This window comes from Bos taurus, chromosome 4, assembly GCF_002263795.3.
Source record: "Bos taurus isolate L1 Dominette 01449 registration number 42190680 breed Hereford chromosome 4, ARS-UCD2.0, whole genome shotgun sequence".
In the NCBI taxonomy this organism is placed as follows: Eukaryota; Metazoa; Chordata; class Mammalia; order Artiodactyla; family Bovidae; genus Bos; species Bos taurus.
This window is the reverse complement of record NC_037331.1, coordinates 100,577,276-100,590,764: the sequence shown is the minus strand read 5'-3', so window position 1 is coordinate 100,590,764 and position 13,489 is coordinate 100,577,276.

Below are 13,489 nucleotides of genomic sequence, written 5' to 3'. Positions count from 1 at the left end.
TCAGCTCAAGTGGTTTCCCACCAGGTATAGTGGCCATAACATTTTCTTGATTCTCTGCTTTCAAAGAACCAAGAAAAGGAAGGTGAGATCTTTGACTATATGGGGAAAATGAGCGGAGAGCAAGGAGACCTTGCCATGTCTTCATCTCCCACTCACACAAACTGTTCAGGATTCGAACTAGGAAAGTACAGCATTTATCAGCAGGAGGTTTGGGAAAGGCAGGCTGATTTTTCTGATGTTTGCCAAAGAAACCTATCTTTTCCTCGACCTCAGTTTGAAATATAACAATTCTGGGTTAAAAGTGAACCTCCACTAGTGACAGTCATCGCTAAAATGGGTGCTACAATTGCCCTCACTGTTTTGAAATCTTAATAACAGTCCGATAATAGACACACTATTCTTCTTAGAGTTACTTGTTATTTGTAGTTATTGTCCTTACAAATCTTAAGAGAGTAATTTTAAATGCTCCTATTCTTTATCTAGAAAAAGATGATCTCTTTCCTAGAAAATCCTAAGCTTTTCTTTTTCGGTCCCTGCAGTAGGAGTTTCCATATACAAACGAGACTGATTCTGAGTGATGATGCTTGGTGACAGTTTAACAAACAATGCTTTGCTCTTTTTCCCTTCTTCTTTTTCTTGAAGTTTGGTGTCACAGCTGTTTTAAACTCTTCCTTTCCTAGCAGTGTTGGTGTTATCCAAAGCCTGAAAACGTTTACTGCTGCTAATTCTAAAATATTTAAAACACAGAGCTCATTTCAAACAGGGTATATGAACAAGGGGGACAAAATGAAACACCACCTTGCAAGATGTTAAGCGGTTGCAATGGCAATAAATCAGTATTAAGAATGCAGGAGGAAAAGGCCACATGGGACATGTGTTTCCTAGAGAAGCATTAGTGTCTGGGCATTCCTCCTTCCAAGATGTAGTGCCCACTTCCTCTTTGGAGGTAAACCTCTAAGATAGAGAACTGAAACATTTCAACTACATCAACCTCATGGGAGACTGTGACAAATAGCTTAAATTTCCCCTTTTCACAGCCTGAGTGAGATGCCATAATCTCAGATGGAGATAAGATTCTAGCAAGTTCAAAGTGAAAGTCTTATCAGATTCTTCTCTGTGTGGGGAGTCCTGAGTTATTTGAATCAATGACTGCATGGTAGAGAGTAGGTTGTGTGTATGTGAAAGTCACTCAGTCATGTCCAACTCTTTACAACCCCATGGTCCATACAGTCCATGGAATTCTCTAGGGCAGAATACTGGAGTGGGTAGCCTTTCCCTTCTCCAGGGGATCTTCCCAATCCAGGGATTGAACCCAGGTCTCCCACATTAGAGGCAGATTCTTGACCAGCTGAGCCACAAGGGAATTCCAAAGAGTAGGCTAGGAATTCTCAAAATCTTTCTAGTCTGTAGGGAAACTTAATTTCTTAAAATTTAGAATCAACCAATCACATCACTGTGGACAGTGACTGCAGCCACAAAATTAAAAGATAATTACTACTTGGAAGAAAAGCTATGGCAAACCTAGACAGTATATTAAATAGCAGAGACAAAGGTCCGTATTGTCAAAGCTATGATTTTTCCAATAGTAATGTACCAATGTAGGAGTTGGATCATAAAGAAGGCTGAGCGCCAAAGAACTAATACTTTCGAATTGTGGGGCTGGAGAAGACTCTTGAGAATACCTTGAAGAACAAGGAGATCAAACCATTCAATCCTAAAGGAAATCAGCCCTGAATATTCATTGGAAGGACTGATGCTGAAACTCCAATACTTTGGCCACCTGATCTGAAGAGCCAACTCACTGGAAAAAACCCTGGAGCTGGGAAAGATTCAGGGCAAGAAGAGAAGGAGGTGACAGAGGAGAAGGGGGTGACAGAGGATGAGATGGTTGGATGGCATCATGGACTCAACGGACATGAGTCTGAGCAAACTCTGGGAGATGGTGAAGGATGGGAAGCCTGGTGTGCTGAGGTCCATAGGGTCACAAGGAGTCAGACACAACTCTGTGACTGAACAACAACAAAAATCACATACTCATGGGAATTCACATAATTCCTCAGGTTACATAGTCACTTGGTTCTTAAGCTAAATAAAATGGTCCTTCGAGGGACAGGTGGAATTGAAAACCTTTCAAAGATATCCTGGGAGGCAGCATCACAGAGGACAGCATCTTCACTAAATCTGACTTACTCTCTATTTCTTGAGAGTGACTGAGATAGTTGTGATGCATAAAGTTGCCTTCTACCAAGCAAGACTCAGCTGAATGTATCTGATATCCCCCGATACAGACTTTTCACTTTAAAAACAAGCCTTCTCCTACTAGTGCTCCCAAAGAAGAGTTCCCTAAAGCATTCCCTGATTTACTGTGCCTAATAAGACAGACCCTGAACACCTCCTTTCTTCTTCATTTACTCAGCAAGGTGACTGGTTTCCAGTTTAAGGGCCTCATTTAGAAAATCTCATGAGCTGTATTCTATACATCCCTGCAAAAAGGAATGAGGCAAGCCTTCAGATGAAGTCAATGTATATGCTACATTCCTACAAAGCTTTTATTGACAAACATTTTCTTAGAAAGCAAGCTCATTTTAAAAGGATGCCCAATAAGCATGCACTGGTAATCACTGAACATTTGCAATAACAACCACTCAAAACCTACCCATAAATCTCCACAGCTGACACCGTGTGCTCTCCTGTTATTGATGCCAGGATATGGAGCAGACAGATTCCCTTGCATGACTGTAATCCCATGGAAATGTTTCTTGAGCAAGTCTCCTGTAAACAAGCTGCCATTGCTTTCCTTCCTTCTACAGCATTGTGAATCGCAGGAGACACTTCTGAGAGTCGAGTGTTTCTCAGAAGCCTATCATAAACTGAACATGAAGTATTGAAACTGGCTCAACAGAATTAGTATATCATGCAATATTCTCTTAAATATTAGGGCAACAGAAATAAATAAGATTCCTGCCCTTCTGAAAGCTAACGCATTTGGAAAGAACAACAGAAACAGAAATACTGCTCTTAGACACTTGTGATAAAACTTTTGATGCCATAATCCATGGGGGATTTGGGAAAGGGCCTGACACTTTCCTTTCAGAGAGCTGATTCCAGAGGTGGACTTTACATAAGGTATACTCTATCTGGGATTGGGGAGCTATGACAAGATAGATCTTGGGAGAGATGATGGATGATAGAACAATATTTAATATACTTAAAGCTATTGTTAAAACCGAAGATGTATATTAATGACCATTATTAATAAACAGAATTTTTGTTCAGTCGCTCAGTGGTGTCTGATTCTTTGTGACCCCGTGGACTCTAGCCCACCAGGCTCCTCTGTCCATGGGATTTTCCAGGCAAGAATACTGGAGTGGGGTGCCATTTATATTCCACCCCAAAATATGCCTCTTTGATTATTTTGAGCTGGTTATTTTTGAGAAAAGGCAGACATGGGAGAAGTTCTGAAAACGGAGTAGAAGTCACTCTTTTGTAAGAGACCTTTTTACATTTGTAAGGGAAATCTCCATTTGGAAGGGTATCTCCCTCTCCAAGAGAAGGATGACTAAAGCTCTAGAAATGTCTCATCTAAGGTGAAAGACAGGAGAAAAACGTACTCCATCATGTCTAGCTCTTTGCAACCCATAAACTGTAGCCTACTAGGCTCCTTAGTCCACGGGATTTCCTAGGCAAGAATACTGGAGTGGGTTCCCGTTTCCTTCTAAAGGGGATCTTCCTGACCCAGGAATCAAACCCAGGTCTCCTGTATTGCAGGCAGTCTCCTGCCCTGCAAGCAGATTCTTTACCAACTGATCCACCAGGGAAGCCCATCAAAGGTGAAATGAAAGCTTAAATTGGAATAACAACTTTATCATTATTTACTGTGCTTTTTTTTTGGTAACCTCCCACAACTGGCCTCTTCTCTCACCACACACAACACCTGCTTTTGCCTTTACCTGGAGATGTTATTTAAGATGATAGCTTAGGCCAGTTCAGAGAGTTTCCCAGTTTTCCTGGGTCTCTCTTCTGTGTACTGAATGTACCAGTGGCTCAGCGGTAAAGAATTCGCCTGCAGTGCAAGGAGACACAGGAGACCTGGGTTCGATCCCTGGATCAGGAAGATGTCTTGGAGAAGTAAATGGCAGCCCACTCCAGTATTCATGCCTGAAAAATCCCATGGACAGAGGAGCTTGGTGGGCCACAGTCCACAGGGTCACAAAGAATCAGACATGACTGAGTGACTGAACACACACACAACACATACACGGTATTAAAATTTTGTTATTCTCATATTAATCTTTTATTTTAAGGGGATCTCAGCTGAGAACCTAGAAGGACAGAGGGGAAATTATTTTTCCTTCCAATACCACATACCAAAACTTGGGCTTGTGCTTTTGTAGTATCCAGGGTAGACAAAGGTAGTGAAAATGAAAGTGAAGTCGCTCAGTCGTGTCCGACTCTTTGCAACCCGTGGACTGTAGCCCACCAAGCTCCTCTGTCCATGGGATTCTCCAGGCAAGAATACTGGAGTGGGTTGCTAATATCTAATTTGCACAGAGAAAGACAGGGGCACCCCTACATACTCTTTGTTCAGGGCACTATGCTCTAGGGTGGAAGTTCATTGAATCTTTCATGGCCCTAATTCTGTCTTGTTCTGTGTTTTGGAAGTCATAAGGTGACTGTGAAGTTACTTAGCAGTGAGTGTCTCTGGCACACGGACATTTGTATAATTTCTTGAGAAGAAAACTCTTGGGCACAGCTGTTAAGCTTATTCTAATTATATAATGGCATTGGGGATGAGGGTAATGTTACTAAGAGCTGGAATGCAGTCCTTGTTTATGGAATAAACTTAAAGCAATGGAAATCTTTTTGAGTCATAGTTTATACTTTCAGTTTGCAGAATAATACTAGGCTTAGCCCTGGGAATGTTCTCTTCAGTTTCTGTATGTCTTGCCCTAGCGTTGGTGCAGAGTAATGAGGGAGAGAATTAAAATGAGGCACAAAGATAAATTTTCAAGGTGAAAGTTGGGAGTATGCCACCCAGTATCTAAGAAGAGTGGGGCTTCCCTGGTGGCTCAGTGGTAAAGCATCCACCTGACAATGCAGGAGACACAGGTTTGATCTCTGGGTTGGGAAGATCCCCTGGAGAAGAAAATGGCAACCCGCTCCAGTATTCTTGCCTGGAAATCCCATGGACTGAGGAACCTGGCGGTGTACAGTCCATGTGGTCACAAAAGAGTTGGACACAACTTAGCGACTAAACAACAATCTAAGAAGAGCAATGGTGTGTAGAAAATTTTTTTCATCATCTCAGAAGTAGGGGTTACCTGAACAATACTAGGAAAATGAAGAAGATGAAAAATTGCTAAATTATAAACAGTAGACTTGCTTTTAAGGCCAAAACATGGGAAAGATGGGATCCAAAACTCTCCACAGAACAAAGCAGGGATCAGGTTTAAACTTCACTACTTATTAGATGTGACCTGGGACAAAATGCTTAAATCCTTTACACTTATGAAAGAAAGTCAAAGTGGAGCTGATAACATGAAGAGAACTCTCTAAAAAGGAGCCAGAAGCCCACTGCAGAAGTGTGACTCGTGCATGTCTCAACCCGGATAGAACCTGACCTTTTGACTGCTTACTGTCTTAGCAGGCATCTAGAACGTCTGCCAGAAACTCAAGATATTTATCAGACCCTTCCCCTAAAATAACTCATGATGGTCGATCTACTTATCAGACCCTTCCCCTAAAATAACTCATGATGGTCTATCTACTTATCAGACCCTTCCCCTAAAATAACTCATGATGGTCTATCTACTTATCAGACCCTTCCCCTAAAATAACTCATGATGGTCTATCTACTTATCAGACCCTTCCCCTAAAATAACTCATGATGGTCTATCCACTTATCAGACCCTTCCCCTAAAATAACTCATGATGGTCTATCCACTTATCAGACCCTTCCCCTAAAATAACTCATGATGGTCTATCCACTTATCAGACCCTTCCCCTAAAATAACTCATGATGGTCTATCCACTTATCAGACCCTTCCCCTAAAATAACTCATGATGGTCTATCCACTTATCAGACCCTTCCCCTAAAATAACTCATGATGGTCTATCCACTTATCAGACCCTTCCCCTAAAATAACTCATGATGGTCTATCTACTTATCAGACCCTTCCCCTAAAATAACTCATGATGGTCTATCTACTTATCAGACCCTTCCCCTAAAATAACTCATGATGGTCTATCTACTTATCAAACCCTTCCCCTAATAGAACTCAGGACAGCCTATTCGTCAAAGACAAGTATTTGCTATCCTGCATCATAGTCAATCCCAGCTCCCACCAGACAACTTATGAACCTAATGGTGTTTGTCTTAATAAGCCCCTGACACATTTCTTCTCTGGTTTTACCCAAATCTGTGTTTCCTGAATTGCAGTTTTTAAGACTCAAATAAAGCTCTTTGTCCCTTGTAATCTCAATAGTGATTATTATTCGACATACCTCAGTTCTCTCACATGTAAGTAACGTGCAGAATCTGTCCCAGAGTCGTCATGTTGATTAAATGAAATTGTATTTGTGGAAAGTATTTTGTAAAATGTGAACTATTATTGACTATGGTGGTGCTTGTGGTAAAGAATCTGCCTGTCAATGCAGGAGATGTAAGAGGTGTGGGTTCAATTCCTAGGTTGGGATGAGACTCTCACGGACAGAGGAGCCTGGCGGGCTACAGTCCATAGGGTCACAAGGAGCGGGAAATGACTGAAGGGACTGAGCACATACATGTAATTAAACTGTGATGTGAATGACTGCTTTCTTTTATCCTTGCCCATTCTAAGTTATCCCAGGCAGGTGTTTCCTTCTTAATTAAAAATAATGTCTACTTAGGAGAATATTACCTATTATGTGGCTGGGGGACAGGGAAGGTTTGGGGCAGGGTGTTATTCACTCATGTTATATGAGGAAAGAATCCATGTGTAATCTTACTAGAAAGGTGAAACCATCACTGGTTTCTCCTTTCCTTAACTTATTGATATTACTGATATCACTTATCAACTCCTGGTATGGAATGTCAAATCAAGGAACCCCTGTCCTTATATATATCCTAATGAAGAAATGAAATTTCTGCTCCAAAACAAAGCTGCCTGTCCACCCTCTGTCAAACACAGAACCTCCCACAGTTGCTTTGCTCTAGCTTCTAAAACCATGAGTAGTCATATCTGTTGGCTATAGGAACTAGTTTCCAATTCTTTGGACCATAAGTACCTTCTGACAGCCATAAGAGTGTAAACTAACTCTTTATGGGGCTTCCCTGGTGGCTCAGCAGTAGAGAATCTGCCAGACATTGCAGGAGACGTGCGTTTGATTTCTGGGTTGGGAAGATCCCCTGGAGAAGGAAATGGAAACTCTCTCCAGTAATCTTGCCTGGAAAATCCCATGGGTAGAGGAGTCTGGTGGGCTACAGTCCATAGTGTCGCAAAACATTCAGCCACAATCTAGCGACTAAACAACAACTCCTTTTAAATCTAAGGTTTCATTCAAGGGCTTTTTTTCTGACCACCTAAATTCACAAATGTTCTCTTATATCTCTTATATCTTTTTGCCTTGAACATTTTCTCAGTTGCTACCCTGTTTTTATGCATCCTACTGATTGGCTTGGGATTCACTAGATAATTTTAACCCCTACTTTCTACTTCCCAGAGATTCTGTATAAGTTTAGATTTGAACTCTTTGTTCTTAAAAAAAAAAAAAAAAAAAAAACTAGTGTGAACCATGTTTCTGCTGTCTCTTTTAAACCTAACAACATCTATTACAAGTCAGGATGTATTCCCTGCAGCTGGGCTGTAGGCATGGTAAATCTTCCCCCAATCACCAAGTCAGTTTTCTTTAAGTATATTCAATCTCAAATTTATTTTGAAGTGGTTAATTGTTTAGAACTTGAACACCTAAAAGGAACATTTCTCAGTATACTATTATATGATTTTATATGAGTATGATGATAATTCTCATGGAAAAATTTTAAAACTTGTATTAAAATATGAGTTATCTTTGGCACTGGCTTATTACCTTTAGCCAGAACATTAATAGGCTGATAACATAAATACATTATTTCTATATCATTAAAAACAATCCCAATACATTAGACATTTTTTTACTATGACTGCTTAGTCACAACGACTTATTCTGCAATGTTAGAATTGGCAGAGTTTCTTATTTTATTTTCTCTCCTTTCCAGAACTTCTAATTGTTTTAACTGTTTCTAATCTGGAGACATTCCTGGTCAAGTTAAGTTGTAAACTAAGAAAAAATCATTGAATTAACAAAGTAATTAAGACAGAAAAATAGGAATAAATTATAAAAATGATGGCAGTAGATGGGAAGAGATTAGGGTGGGAGAGGGAATGTGGGAAAACATTGTGAGAAAGGCACTTATCAAGTGAAATTGAAACCCAGCTCCTATAAATCTGAGTTCCTTGCCAAATTAACGGTTAAGTCTTTACCTGAAACTTTACTGCCTTTCTTGTCCTGCTCCTGTTACCCATGGGATTGAGGCATATCAGACAAAAGGGGGAATTGAAACTAAGCAGGACCCTGCATGGCCATCACAAGTACAAACGCTTTCCTGTCCCTCATTTCTTGTTTGTAGAAAAAAAGGCTTTAGTCTCCTAGGCCTTCACTAAATCCCAAAGAGCAGACTCAAGCAGTTACCAGTTAGGGAAGTGAGAGAACACAGAAACAAAGGAAAAAGAGAAGAGCAAGAAAGGTAATGAGAGTCTAAACAACAGTTCCAGAATAAAACAGTCCTCGTCCCTCCTCCAGGGACACACACAATCTCAAATACATCTAACACATGTATCTTAAGTTGTTCTGCAGAAAATGAGACCCTCACCCAAGTGGCGATGTATACATGCTGACCCGCACAGTAGATCCCACACTGGGTGGAACCAGAAGGTTGATGATTCAGTTCAGTTCAGTTCACTAGCTCAGTCCTTTCCGACTCTTCGAGAACCTATGAATCGCAGCACGCCAGGCCTCCCTGTCCATCATCAACTCCCGGAGTTCACTCAGACTCACATCCATCGAGTCAGTGATGCCATCCAGCCATCTCATCCTCTGTCGTCCCCTTCTCCTCCTGCCCCCAATCCCTCCCAGCATCAGAGTCTTTTCCAATGAGTCAACTCTTCACATGAGGTGGCCAAAGTACTGGAGTTTCAGCTTCAGCATCAGTCCTTCCAAGGAACACCCAGGGCTGATCTCCTTTAGAATGGACTGGTTGGATCTCCTGTAGTCCAAGGGACTCTCAAGAGTCTTCTCCAACACCACAGTTCAAATGCATCAATTCTTCGGCACTCAGCTTTCTTCACAGTCCAACTCTCACATCCATACATGACCACTGGAAAAACCATAGCCTTGACTGCTGCTGCTACTGCTAAGTCGCTTCATTAGTGTACGACTCTGTGCGACCCCATAGATGTCAGCCCACCAGGCTCCTCTGTCCATGGGATTTTCCAGGCAAGAGTACTGGAGTGGGGTGCCATTGCCTTCTAAGAGCCTTGACTAGATGGACCTTTGTTGGCAAAGTAATGTCTCTGCTTTTGAATATGCTATCTAGGTTGGTCATAACTTTCCTTTCAAGGAGTAAGCGTCTTTTAATTTAATGGCTGCAGTCACCATCTGCAGTGATTTTGGAGCCCAGAAAAATAAAGTCTGACACTATTTCTACTGTTTCCCCATCTATTTCCCATGAAGTGGTGGGACCAGATGCCGTGATCTTCATTTTCTGAATGTTGAGCTTTAAGCCAACTTTTTCACTCTCCACTTCCACTTTCATCAAGAGGTTTTGAGTTCCTCTTCACTTTCTGCCATAAGGGTGGTGTCATTTGCATATCTGAGGTTACTGATATTTCTCCTGGCAATCTTGATTCCAGTTTGTGCTTCTTCCAGCCCAGCATTTCTCATGATGTACTCTGCATATAAGTTAAATAAGCAGGGTGTCAATATACAGCCTTGACGTACTCCTTTTCCTATTTGGAACCAGTCTGTTGTTCCATGTCCAGTACTAACTGTTGCTTCCTGACCTGCATATAGGTTTCTCAAGAGGCAGGTCAGGTGGTCTGGTATTCCCATCTCTTTCAGAATTTTCCACAGTTTATTGTGATCCACACAGTCAAAGGCTTTGGCATAGTCAATAAAGCAGAAATAGAAGTTTTTCTGGAACTCTCTTGCTTTTTCCATGGTTCAGTGGATGTTGGAAATTTGATCTCTTGTTCCTCTGCCTTTTCTAAAACCAGCTTGCACATCTGGAAGTTCACAGTTCATGTATTGCTAGAGCCTGGCTTGGAGAATTTTGAGCATTACTTTACTAGCATGTGAGATGAGTGCAATTGTGCGGTAGTTTGAGCATTCTTTGGCATTGCCTTCCTTTGGGAGTGGAATGAAAAATGACCTTTTCCAGTCCTGTGGCCACTGCTGAGTTTTCCAAATTTGCTGGCATATTGAGTGCAGCACTTTTACAGCATGATCTTTTAGGATTTGGAATAGCTCAACTGGAATTCCATCACCTCCAGTAGCTTTGTTCATATTATGCTTTCTAAGGCCCACTTGACTTCACATTCCAGGATGTCTGGCTCTAGGTGAGTGATCATACCATTGTGAGTATCTTGGCCATGAAGATCTTTTTTGTACAGTTCTTCTGTGTATTCTTGCCACCTCTTCTTAATATCTTCTGCTTCTGTTAGGTCCATACCATTTCTATCCTTTATCAAGTCCATCTCTGCATGGTATGTTCCCTTGGTATCTCTAATTTTTTTGAAGAGATCTCCAGTCTTTCCCATCATGTTATTTTGCTCTATTTCTTTGCATTTATCGCTGAGGAAGGCTTTCTTATCTCTTCTTGCTATTCTTTGGAACTCTGCATTTAGGTGCTTATATCTCCTTTTCTCCTTTGCTTTTCGCTTCTCTTCTTTTCACAGCTATTTGTAAGTCCTCCACAGACAGCCATTTTGCTTTTTTGCATTTCTTTTCCATGGGGACGGTCTTGATCCCTGTCTCCTGTACAATGTCACTAATCTCAGTCCATAGTTCATCAGGCACTCTATGAGATCTAGTCCCTTAAATGTATTTCTCACTTCCACTGTATAATCATAAGGGATTTGATTTAGGTCATACCTGAATGGTCTAGTGGTTTTCCCTACTTTCTTCAATTTAAATCTGAATTTGGCAATAAGGAGCTCATGATCTGAGCCACAGTCAGCTCCTGGTCTTGTTTTTGCTGACTGTATAGAGCTTCTCCATCTTTGGCTGCAAAGAATATAATCAATCTGATTTTGGTGTTGATCATCTGGTGATGTCCATATGCAGAGTCTTCTCTTGTGTTGTTGGAAGAGGGTGTTTGCTATGACCAGTGCATTCTCCTTGCAAAATTCTATTAGCCTTTGCCCTGCTTCATTCCGTATTCCAAGGCCTAATTTGCCTGTTACTCCAGGTGTTTCTTGACTTCCTACTTTTGCATTCCAGTCCCCTATAATGAAAAGGACATCTTTTTGGCGTGTTGGTTCTAAAAGATTAAGATTAAGATTCCTAAAACATCACCCTGTCACCTCACCATCAGCCAATCAGAAGAAAGTTCATGAGCTGCAACCCTCACCCTGAATGTCGTCTTTGAAAATCCTTCCCTGAAAGCCACTGGGGAGCTTCACCCTGAATGTCGTCTTTGAAAATCCTTCCCTGAAAGGTCTTTTGAGCATGAGCAGCCCATTCTCCTTGCTTGGCAACCTGAAATTAACACTGTAATTTCCTTTACCACAACCCAGTGTCAGTACACTGGCTTTGCTGTTGGCAAGTGAGCAGAACCGAATGCAGTTTGGTAACAAAATTAGATGTCCTACTGGAGTCATTATTCATGATCTAAAAAAGACAACTAGAAAGAACTCCTGGTGTCTAACACCAAGTGCATCCGTGGGAAGATGGAAAACTAAAACAAGCACCAAAAAGGCAATGCACCATTGTTTGTTTTGTGCTCCTTTGTTAAACTGCTAGAAACTACAGCATGGCTCTTATACTAAGGTGAAAGTTCTCAGCTCCTCCAGTTCAGTTCAGTCACTCAGTTGTGTCCAACTCTTTGCCACCCCATTGACTGCAGCATGCCAGGCTTCCCTATCCATCACCAGCTCCCAGAACTCCCAGACTCATTTCCATCGAGTCAGTGATGCCATCCAGCCATCTCATCCTCTGTCGTCCCCTTCTCCTGCCTTCAATCTTTCCCAGCATCAGGGTCTTTTCCAGTGAGTCAGTTCTTTGCATCAGGTGGCCAAAGTATTCAAGTTTCAGCTTCAGCATCAGTCCTTCCAATGAATATCAGGACTGATTTCCTTTAAAATGAACTGGTGGGATTTCCTGGCAGTCCAAGGGACTCTCAAGAGTCTTCTCCAACACCACAGTTCAAAAGCATCAATTCTTCAGTGCTCAGCTTTCTTTATAGTCCAACTCTCACATCCATACATGACTACTGGAAAAACCATAGCTTTGACCAGATGGACCTCCAATGTATCTTAAAATCCATTCCATTGAACTCTAATGGTAAACAAGTAGCAGAAATAAAAATAGTCTTGCAAAAGCTTCTATTTCTTTTTGCTTGCTTCCTCCCTTCTGTGGTGACAGTTTTCTCTGTAAACTGCTTTAAAAACTTGGTGGCACAGACAAAGAGAACTTACTCCAAAGAGCCTAGAGGTGTGTTGACAGGGTGGAGGAGAAACTTGGAATATATAGCAATCAAATTGCTAAAGGGTCACAGTATAGTACCCCAAACCAGCTTGCCATTCTGTTTCTCAAAATAGATCCGTTGTGAACCAGAAAAATTAATCTAAATGTTTTATTAAAGATATAAATAGCATCTTCTCTGCCAGTTTTACAAAGCACAGCAGTACTAGGAAGACAGCATTTTAAGCATTTCCATGTGTGTATAAACACGCAGAGCATTTATTTGGCTTTCATTTAGCCCTGAAGAATAAAAGTGACTGTATAGTATAGATAATACTTCATAACACAATTCCAAAGAACATGAATTTGTAGATGTATGGGTGGCTATTTTGGAGTAAGTCTAGAGTCTCCATTCACCCTCTCCTAAGTCTGCTCCCATGATTGGAAATGCTTACATTTTTCTTTAATAGTGACCATCTTGATTCACTTAAAAATAACTTGTTAAGCACTTATTTATGTGCACACTTTTGTGTCATAAGATCAACAAATGGCAAGCTTCAGATTCTCATATAAAGAATGTTCCTTGTACACAATAGTGCCTTATTACAATGGGATGAATTTGGTGAAAATGCACAGGGCCACATCTGGGAGCACCAATCAGCTTCTCATAACTAGGTCCTTTGGGCACTGGAAAGCCTCATGCATCATGCACATAAAGGAATGATCATGTGGCCAACATCAAAGGATTAACACATCCTACATTGCTGAATTGTAAATTTTTAATTTTAGG